This window comes from Leptodactylus fuscus, chromosome 1 (genome assembly GCF_031893055.1).
Source record: "Leptodactylus fuscus isolate aLepFus1 chromosome 1, aLepFus1.hap2, whole genome shotgun sequence".
Classification (NCBI taxonomy): Eukaryota; Metazoa; Chordata; class Amphibia; order Anura; family Leptodactylidae; genus Leptodactylus; species Leptodactylus fuscus.
Window position 1 is genome coordinate 128,352,872 of NC_134265.1, and position 11,135 is coordinate 128,364,006.

At 41.8% G+C, this 11,135-nt stretch overlaps 1 protein-coding gene across 2 annotated transcripts in view; it reads right to left on the reverse strand.

The window, feature by feature from the left end:
• Positions 1–5,953, reverse strand: part of LOC142208490 (cytosolic phospholipase A2 gamma-like) — a 67,801-nt gene extending 61,848 nt beyond the window's left edge. For both annotated transcript variants that reach the window (XM_075277037.1, XM_075277044.1), the window contains exon 1: positions 5,760–5,953. The gene's annotated coding sequence lies outside the window, so the exon portion shown is untranslated. The remainder of the gene's footprint in view (positions 1–5,759) is intronic.
• Between the last annotated feature and the right edge of the window lie 5,182 nt (positions 5,954–11,135).

Genomic DNA, 11,135 nt, shown 5'->3' on the forward strand with positions numbered 1-11,135 from the left:
CCTTCCTTTTCGTGCAATGTTGGTTAGCTGACTTCTGTCAATCAATTTGTCATATAAGTACATTTTTACGCTTACCGTTTTCATTCTCAAGATTTTATGAATGTCACTATTTCTTAAACTGTATATGATAGGGTTTAGCATAGGTGTAAAAACCGTATACAGGAGAGATAAACCTTTATATATTTCAGCGCTTTCAATAGCTGGTGGGACAATATACATAAAAATCAACGTGCCATAAAAAATCGACACAACCAGGAGATGGGAGGCACAAGTGGAAAATGCCTTTTGTTTTGCAATACTAGAAGAAAATTTTAGAATTGTACCTATGATAGCAGTATAGGACAATAAAATCAATATAAAGGAACCTAGCACTATGGTTGAAGCGAAGTAGAATAATGACAGTCTACTAGTTGAAGTGTCTGTGCAAGAGAGCGGGAAAAGCTTCAAAGAGTCACAGAAAAAATGATTTATTTCATGAGGTCCACAGAATACTAACTTTGAAACCATCAATAAAGGCAACAGAGAGCCCAACAAGCCAGCCAACCAACATAGCAATGAGAGACTGATAAAGACAGGGCTTCTCATGAGTGAGAGGTAGTGTAGAGGGTAACATATGGCCAGGTAGCGATCATATGCCATGGTGGAGAGAAGAAGACATTCCGTACATCCAAAGGCACTGCAAAAGTAAAGCTGCAACAGACACATAGTGTGTGATATTACTTTTTTTGCTGCTAAAAAATGTGCAAGAGTCTGCGGAATGATAACAGATGTGTAACATAGTTCAGTGAAGGAGAAGTTGCCAAGAAAGATGTACATTGGATTATGTAACTGATGGCTAATGCAGACTAATATTACAATCAATGCATTCCCTAGGACAATGAAGATGTAGATGAGGACAATGGCCAAGAATATAAATATTTGTTGGTAACCAGAGATAAGAAATCCTTCAAAGTAGAACTCAAGGACTGTGGAATGGTTATCTCGAGGAGTTTTAATGCTTTGATCTGCACATACCATATCACTAAAACTAATGCACAAGAATAAATTTAGAACTAGATCATTGGCACCAAAGTATGACATGCAGACATACTGAACATGCATGCCAACCATGTCTGAGGTTGTTTGGATTATTAACCTCTGGTATCTATCTATCTATCTATCTATCTATCTATCTATCTATCTATTATTTTATTAGTAGAAATTTCCTCCCAACAATTTCCAGATGCTTTCAAATTAATAGCTGTACGAGCAATAAAACACATAATCATTGAACTGTAGGTGAATAAATTGGCCCTTGACTGTTGTGTAAAATAAGAAACAGGGTTGTAAGCATTCGATATTGACATTTCGATATAGACAAGCTCTTATATATGTTCTGTCTGCGATCTCAGTTATTTTCCTTTCATTAATTAAACTAATTAAACTACAGGGAGTTAAATGCTGCCAGTTCTGGATTATGTTTTCATTGCTTATCGTCATTAGTAAAATCAGGAGTGCAATGCTATCCTGCGCCCTCGCCTACCATGTGCTATCTATAACACCTGTGTCTTCTGATATGTACTAAACAGAAAAAAGTATACTTAGTGTACAAAAGTATCCATTGTTATAATCATAATTTTAGGTTGAAGAGATTGATTTTAAGAAAATGAAGCAGAAGCATATGCATCCCCCCCCTTGCCAAAAAGCGCTTATTTTGTTTTTACTAAAATATGGTAAAACCAAAGTCATGAAACACATCAGTCCTTTGAGGAAAAGAGGTATGCTATAATGCACAGTACTCAGCAGTATTGGACCCTGAAGACAAGGGTAGAGCCTCTACAGATTAGGAATTGTTAATCCTCACTTCTTGTATGTCTTTGGGTATAGAATACAAAATAAGGATACTAAATACTAGAACAAATATCTGATGCTTGAAAAGACAACAACAGACATTGTCAAGGACTCATATACCTGTATGGCAGGATCCCCCAATAGCTCTTTTCCTAGTCGTCAAACAGGAATGTTGTCTAATTTTGGATTGTATTCTATTGGGCGATAAATTAATAAAACTGTCTCAAACTTCAAAACAAGGTTGTATTTTGTCTTCTATAATATATGTGTCTACCCAACCCATTTGGAAGAGGTTGTCAGTTTCTCTATGAATAGTCTTTTTTTCTATTTAGACCTGTGGGGTGGTTTTAAGAGAAGCCACCACCACACAATGTAATAGTCTTTTAGTACATCTATATACAGAGGGGTCTATTCAGCCAAAAATTCCCCACTGAGGGTTGAAAGGGATCATATCATACAAACACATTTTTTTCTGAGTAACACGTCAGAATAGCCTTAAGAAAGGCTATTCTTCTCCTACCTTTCATTGTCTTCTCCGTGCCGCCATTCCATAGGAATCTCGGTTTTTGTCGGTATGCAAATGGTTCTCTCGCAGCACTGGGGGCGGGCTCCAGCACTCAAACAGCACTGGGGGCATCCCCAATGCTGCGAGAGAACTCTCTCCAGCGCCGCCTCAATCTTCTTCAGCAATGTCCTCTTCACCCATCTTCTTCTGGTGCAGGTTTCAGACTTCTAGGCCTCAGGCACAGCAGACCGCACATGCCCACAGAACACGAGAAAATGGCCGCTTACAATACTGTGTAAGCGGCTATTTTCTTGTGGCCTGTGGGCATGTGCAGTCTGCTCTGCCCAAGGCCTAGAAGTCTGAAACATGTACAGGAAGAAGATGAGTGAAGAGGACATTGCTTAAGAAGATGGAGGCGGCGCTGGACAGAGTTTTCTCACAGCATTGGGGATGCCCCCAGTGCTGTTTGAGCACTGGGGCCCACCCCCAGTGCTGCGAGAGAGCTCATTTGCAATACTGACAAGAACTGGGATTCCTACGGAATGGCGGCGCGGAGAAGACAACGAAAGGTAGGAGAAGAATAGCCTTTCTTAATTCTATTCTGACGTGTTACTCAGAAAAAAAAAATATTTGTATGATAGGATCCCTTGAAAAAGACTAAGTTAGTTAAATGATCTGGGACAAAGTATTTAACCTTTATCCAAAATCTGTGGATTACCTGGCACATCGTTAAGCAATCACTAAGGTTGGGAGAATCTCACGAGAATTGTTTCACTGCATATTTGAGGGTTCACCTATTTCCTTTCTTGAACTGTTTCTCCTGGTCGCGATTGAGATATCCCACATGACATCAGGGAGGGCCAGTGAAGGAAATGTCAGTGATGTTCAGGAGGCATACATGGCAGGGGTCAGCATCACTTGTTCAAACTGTTGCGTGCCCACCATGACTACCTAGGTTAATTTGCATATGACTTTTTATGCCTTTAAATATTTATAACTTCACTTTTCTGCAACATAAAGTTACCGTGTACATAATAATAAATAGAACGCTATATAAATGTATAAGGAGGACATTGTATATATAATGATGAGGTAAATACTATGTAATAATAGGAAATACACTGTATATACACTCGTTAACATTGAAATTACATCAAGAAGGACAAATCTTGGAATTATGGAAATCACAGGATCCATAGACATGTTAACAATATGCAAATGGTAAATATTAAAAACATCTTAATTGATTCAGTATCGAGTATGAGAGCAATGCTCAGAAATAAATGCACTTACATGCCTTTGCGTGTATCAGTGAAGTTATTAATGGTTGTCTAAGGAATGTTAAGCCACACTGAATGTACTTGTGAACACAAATCATAAAGATTGGCTGCTGACAGATTTCATGCATTTGCTGACCAAAGACATTCCAAAAGTGATCCATGGGAGATGCTGCAGCCCATAGTAGCATGCATAGGCCAGGGGGACGGCTCACAGTAGCACAAGAACATGCAACCTGGCATTGTTCTGTTGGAAAACAGCCCCTGGACACATTGGTGAAATCACTGTACTACTGGCTCCATGACGAAATCAACGTAACACTAAGCTGTTAGTGTACCTCACAAACACTAGAGGGGTGCAGCTATATACATTATGCCACCCCACACCATAATTAAAATATGATAAAGATGACAAGACATAAAGTTTGTGAGTGCCCCCCACCATCATCCTCATGCTACAGTATATATCCCAGTTCTCACAGTGCTCAGCATCCTATATGTACTTGCTTCCTCACTGCAGTGTGTTCTGTCTCAGTGCACAACCCCACTACTGCACATTCTACAGCACGGAGTGCAGACAGCAATATCTGTGCCTCAACAGCTACTTTTAATGGTGGACAGGCTATGGGATGGGGATGGCTTTCTCCTGTAATAAATGCAGGGACCAGAGGGTAAAATATCAGTCAAGAGCAGAAGATGAGACTGCAACTCTCCTCAGGGTTCCAGCACACATTCAGTTTTTGATCCGTTTTCCATATCTCCCAACTTTAAAAGGGCAGAAAGAGGGAGAGTACATGTGGCACGCCATGTGCGCCGTGGAAAATTTGGCTCCATCCAAGTCTATGTTGACTCCACCAACTCTGATTCATTTTTCTATGTGCCCTCACACAGTATAATACTCCTACAGTCACCCATTATATGCCCCCCATTATAATGTTCATCTCCAATTACCCCACAGTATGAAGTCCCTCTCATGGTGCCCCAGTTTTAACTGGGGCATCTGGAGGGTGACATTAAACTGTGGGGGTATATGGATGTGGACATTAAACTGGTGGCAACTAGAGGAGGACATTAAGTCGTGGGAGTAACTGGAGGGTGATATTAAACTGGGGCAAGTAGAGGCAGGCATGTCCCCCTCTAGCTACTCCCATGGTTTAATGTCTCCCTCTAGTTGCCCCCAGTTTAAAGTCCACTTCCAACTTGCCCCTAGTTTAATGTCATGCTCTATCTGCCCTCCTTCAACTTTTTCCAGTTTAATTCCCCCCCCCCAAATCTGCTCCCAGTCTAATGTTCTCCTTAATCTTCCCCTAGTTTAATGCCCCTTCCATCTGCCCCAAGTTTAATGTCCCTAAGTTTGATGTACCCATAAATCTGCCCCAGTTTAATGCCCCCCTTTATCTGCACCCAGTTTAATGTCCCCATCCATCTGCCCTCAGTTTAATGTCCCCCTTCATCTGCCATCCATTTAATGTCCCTCTCCATCTGTCCCAGTTTAATGTCCCCACCTTCATCTGCCCCCAGTTAATGTATAGTTCTTCATCTGCCTCCATTTTAAAGTCCTTCCCTCCCTCTGGCCCAAGTTTAATGTTGCCTTTTCATTTGCCCCCAGTTTAATGTTTCCCCTCCATTTGCCTCCACAGTTTAACATTGTCATTTAACATTGTCAAGGACTCATATAGGCACTGATACTTTCCTCTCCTCCTTCCCGTGCTCTGTCTGCCTCTCTGGACTGTTGAGGAAGCTACAGGCATGATGTGAGTGACGTCATCACATTGCATCTACAGCTACCAGGGCCCTTGCATACAGGAGCACAGTGATGAGGCAGAGTCTATCCGCGCATGGCTTCTGCTTCATCACTGTATTCAACTTATCTGCGTCTCCTCTGGGAGGTATGGTTTTCTGTTGCAGGTTTTGATGCAAATCCAGTTGTGAGTCATAAAAACAGAGAAACTAGAAAGGACAGATGTCAATAATACTTTTTATGATTCAACTCCAAGATTTAGCTTCAAATACTGCATCAATCTCTGCTCTGACCAAAACCTGATCAATAACTGCACATGCACTGGCACCCTCAGGGGCAGAGATTTAACCTGATGCTTGCCAGGGTGTGGTTGCTACATAGTACTGCAAGATTTAGTATTACTTACAGGTTGCAGCTCAGCAGGATGTCCAGGTCAGGGAATAAGACTGGTTTCCCTTCCAGCAATGGAGTCAATATGAGCACAGTAGCAAACAATCACTTCTGACAGTTTGGTTATGGAAAGAAAAAGGAGGGGCAGAGAGAGAGCTGCATCCAGAGACACATATTATCAGAGGCTGGCGTCCCCCCCTACTTCCAGTCTGACTCTGTACTGGGGCATGTTCTGCCTGCCCACCCTTCCCCCAGCTACATCTCTTGCTATGCTGCTGTGTTATAAATACATTAACTTGAGTGTAACGCAATCGTTTCCATATTAACCCTGTAATACTTTGGGCAATACTTACTCCCTGCCATTACTAGGTTCTTAAACAAAATACAAATAACCATTTACAGAATACAATGTGCCATAAAATTGGCAAATAATTCAAAATACAATGTCAATGAAAATTACTGAAAATGTGACATTTTTCATAACTAGAGTGGATATCAACAATAAGCTCAGATAGAGCAGATATCCTGTACAAAGAAATAAGTCTAAGATTCACACTAGCATTCGGGTTTCCATTCTTCGGGTTCCAGCTGAGGACCTGAAAAATAGAAACCAATCCACTTAAAAAGCGGGGACTGTACTGGGGTCTACCAAGATTTCCACATGAAAAATGCAAATAAAAAGAAGGCTGGGAGGATCCCCAGGCTGAAGAACCAGTTGCGCGCTCCAAGAATATAAAATTGGTTTATTTTAAAATAACATGTTTCGGGGTATCTCGGTACTTCACATGTACCACCCCTTCATCAGATCTCTGTCTTTCTGCTTTCTGTCTTTCTGTTTTTGATGGTGCAAGATCAAGCAAATTGCAAAATTGCTTAGCATAGCTATAACAGCAGAAGACAAAATACATTTTTAATGTTATCTTAGAGAAACCAAATGTCCAAACTCCATTGGGCAAACCAGTACAAAACTTAGAAAAAAAACATCCCCCTTCCAAACTTTCACTGTTAAACTACACATGTGAACTGGGATGAATCCTCTAATTATATCACAGCAGAATAATAATAATAATAATAATAATAATAATAATAATAATAATAATAATAAATGTTATTTATATAGCGCCAACATATTCCGCAGCACTGTACAATTTGTAGGGTTCAAATACAGACAGAAAGATACATTGGGGGCTGTGTAGAGAGAAAAGAGCAAGGGGCCTAGGACCGAGCCCTGAGGAACCCCAACAGCAAGGGAAAGAGGGGAAGAAACAGAGCCCGCAAATGATACACTAAAAGTGCGGTCTCAGAGATAAGAGGAGAACCAGGAGAGCGCAGTGTCCTTGAGGCTGACTGAGCGGAGCATAGTGAGGAGGAGTAGATGGTCAACAGTGTCAAAAGCTGCAGAGAGGTCCAGAAGAATAAGAAGAGAGAAATCACCATTGGATTTAGCCATTAGGAGATCATTGGAGACTTTTGTGAGGGCCGTTTTAGTAGAGTGCAGAGTGCGGAAACCAGATTGTAAGGGGTCAAGCAGAGAGATAGCGGATTAAATGAGGATAGACCAGGCATTCCAAGAGTTTTGAGATGAAAGGGAGGTTAGAGACAGGTTGATAGCAGCACAGGACGGGTCCAGGGAGGGTTTTTTTCAATAGCGGGGTTATAACAGCATGCTTGAAGGAGGATGGGAAGATTCCAGAAGAGAGAGGTTAAATATTTTAGTATGCTCGTAAAGTAAAGTAAAGTCGTGATAGCAGGCGACAGAGTTTGGAGAAGGTCTGAGGGGAAGGGGTCACTACTGCAGATTGTAGGGCAAGATGAAGAAAGTAGCTGGGAGACTTCCTCTTCTGTAACAGGTTCAAAAGATGAGACTGGACAGTCTGAAGTGCAGTTGGTGAGGGGGTCCGTACTATGGTAGGTATGGGAATCAATGCCACTTGGAGCTTGGGCAGTTATTTCCTGACGGATCTTATCAAATTTATCATGGAAATAAGTGGCCAGGTCATCAGCACTAAGGTCTGTGAATGGCGTCTGTACCTTGGCTGTGAGTAAGGAGTGAAAAGTTTCAAAAAACCTTTTAGGGTTGCTGGAGAGAGAAGAGATGAGAGCGGTGAAATAGTCTTGTTTGGCGAGGTTAAGGGCAGAAATATGTGTTTTAAGCATAAATTTGAAGTGGAGGATCTGCAGGTAAATGTGATTTTCTCCACAGATGTTCAGCACACCTAGAGCACTGCTGAAGAAATCGTGTCTGTGGTGTGTGCCAGGGTTGCTACCTCCTATGTGGGACTTTACGAGTGGAAGGGGGAGCCACCTCATCCAATGCATTTTTAAGGGTTTCATTATAGTGACTGGTGGCCAGATTGGGACAGGAGATTGAGAAGATGGGGGACAGAGAGGACTGTAGAGTATCTGAGAGGTGATGGGTGTCGATAGCACGCAAATTCCTATATGTGTGATGGGTAGGTGTATCTTGTGAAGGGGAGAGAGCACTGATGGTGAGAGATAGAAGGTTATGATCAGAGAGTGGCAGAGAAGAGTTAGTACATTTAGAAACTGTGAGGAGTTGATGGAAGACAAGATCAATAATGTTGCCATCTACATGTGTGGCAGAAGAAGAACATTGTGAAAGACCAAGAGATGTGGTTATTGAGAGAAACAGCTGGGGAGACAGGGGTGTCAATAGGGATGTTAAAGTCACCCATGATGAGGGTAGGAATTTCACTGGATAAAAAGTGGGGAAGCCAAGATGCAAAGTAGTCCAAAAATTGGTAGGGTGAGCCAGGTGGACGGTAGATCACGGCTACATGTAAGGAGAGTGGGCCAAAAAGTCTGATAGCATGGACTTCAAATGAGGAGAATGTGAGTGAGAGTACCGGTGGAATGGACTGAAAAATGTACTGTGGTGACAAAAGTAAGCAGAACTATTACGACTCGATCTTTGCGCTCTCGGCCTGTTGGGTTCAGGTGTGGAGTGTCCGGATGGCATTCGGCACGTGAATCACCTGATGCACTGCAGAGGAGTGTTCACACTAGGCATGCGGTTCCTGCAGTAGCACTCAAGCATGGATCACATGATGAGTTGCTTTGTGGATAAGTGCGTGGTGTGTCTTGGCCTCTGAAGGGGTTAAGTCCTCTGTAATGCCGAGGGCTATTACAGGCTGTGGGCGGTTCTAAGACCTGGTCTTCCTATTTATATCCGCTGGGCATGTCGTCTGATGCCGGTCTTAAATCTTCAGTGCCTAGTCCCTGACATGGTCTGTCTGCCTGAGGTCTGCAATATCACCTGCATCCGAGCCCTGGCCCATTCAGTCCTTGCTGCCTGTTCACACTATCCAGATTTTGCTGAGTATTGAGCTCCTTCTCCAAACATAGTGTTCGGGGTGCAGTGAACCCTAGGTTATTTTTGCTGTTTGGAGGTTTGGATTTTGCTTAAGTTTTTTGTGTATGATACTAAGTTCTGTTTATCCTATCCCTTTGCTTTAGTTCAGTTTTTCTGTGTTTCACATTTATTTGATACTCTATACTTTGTGTTCCCTCATATTCACCGTGTCCAGTCGGACATCTGTGGAGGGCTTTTTTCTGTATCTGCTTCTCCTTCATAATGTGAAAATAGTCAGGGGCTTCTGTTTCACTATTAGGTTAGTTATCTCTCTGGCTGTGTCCGCGCCCACTCAGGCTAGTTAGTTGGGCCCACGGCTACTTCTAGTTGTGCAAGGCAGGGTATAGGAGTATCCACACTAGCGTTCCAAACTGCTCATACTTCTGCTTTTTGTATGTTTTTTTTTTGTTTACCTGACTGAGAAGTCATCAGTCAGGAGCCAGTCTATGGTCAGAGATCCCCAGACTATAACAAGAATGGATTGACTAACTACTGCTATGACTCCCTGTTGACACACACTCTCTGAATTGTTTTATTGTCTCAACACGTTTCATCCCCTAGTTTGAGGATCCTCAGGAGACTGATGCTATAAAGTGTGGATTGAGACACATTAATTATAGCTCTGAAAACATAGTCAACTCTTCTCATATCCAACACTTCATAGGCGCTATAGGAGTAATGTTAGCCTAATTTGCCCTGCAAACACCCATCTATAGTAAAATGGGACTAAGACGCCAAACAAAGTTTAATAATGGTGGTGAGAACTACCGTTCCCCATGCCCTGATGATGGACGTGGGTACTCAAACTACCAGTCAGGTAGTGGCCATGTGCACAGTAATCCCAATATTAGTAAATATGATCCATCAGGAATCATCAGGATAGGGGGGGGGGGCACATCTTGTTGGTCACATATCCTTTGCAACTGGTTGGTCAGAACTTGTACAGGACTTCCCTCTTCAGAGGAACTAGATTGTTATGCAATGTCTACCATTCTCAGGTGAGACTTTGAATTCCAAGTCACTTATTCCTTAAGCTAATACTGATTCACCAGTCCATCTAAAGTATCTCATAGTTTCAATATTCATCTCATATCTTAAATATTTCTACCTACTAGAGGAACAAACTACTGGCACATCCCAAGAATTCCTGAACTAAAGTAATATTAACTCTATTCATTACATATTTGCAGTGGTAGCAAAAGTTATATAGAAATAACCATTCTCCAGAACTTAGAATGAGTCTTGTTTTCTATGCTTAAAGGATATGACAGATGCTATATTCACATGACTGAGCCAATTCTCAGCCATGTATCACATGTTATACTTTTTTGTTACGGATGCATTCACCTCAATGGGAGAGTCTGTTCTGTGAAAAATAGAGCAAGCCCTATCTCTTCACACAGCTGAGAAATTCAGTCATGCAAAGGTCATGTAAATCCCGAATAGGTGAGCTTCAGCTTCTACTATGATCTGTTACTAGACTCTGATGTCCTGTCTGCACTTCAACAATAAAAGACATCTGGTAGCTAAACATTCATGATATTTGCAACACAGCCATCTCTGGCTCCGTCTTTTTCCCAGTTGAGAAAATGAACTAGTGTGTTCAAATGCAACATGCTTGATCAATGGTTACTCCAACAACAGGCATTGGGTATACACAAAGAACATAGCTATCTGCTTCCTGCTCCATTCTCTGTGTATCTGCTGATGAGAACTGCTGATAAGGGAGGTGAAGGGGTGCCAGGTGTCACAGCCGGCAGATCTTCTATTCATAACTTATTCATATCCTTAGGATAAGTCATCAATATTTTCAGACTGGCCAAGGGTCCCTTTGAATATTTATTGATTCCTGGACATGACTGTCACGTATGCTACATATTTATTGTGCAATAATTGCTTTTGTATTTTCAATGTATTTTCTATGGCACCTATTTCAGCATGATCATCAAAAGTTAAGTTTTAAGCTGAAAAAAGTTAAGCTCAATGCATTTCTAGCTGCCTTATACATCTATGTATATT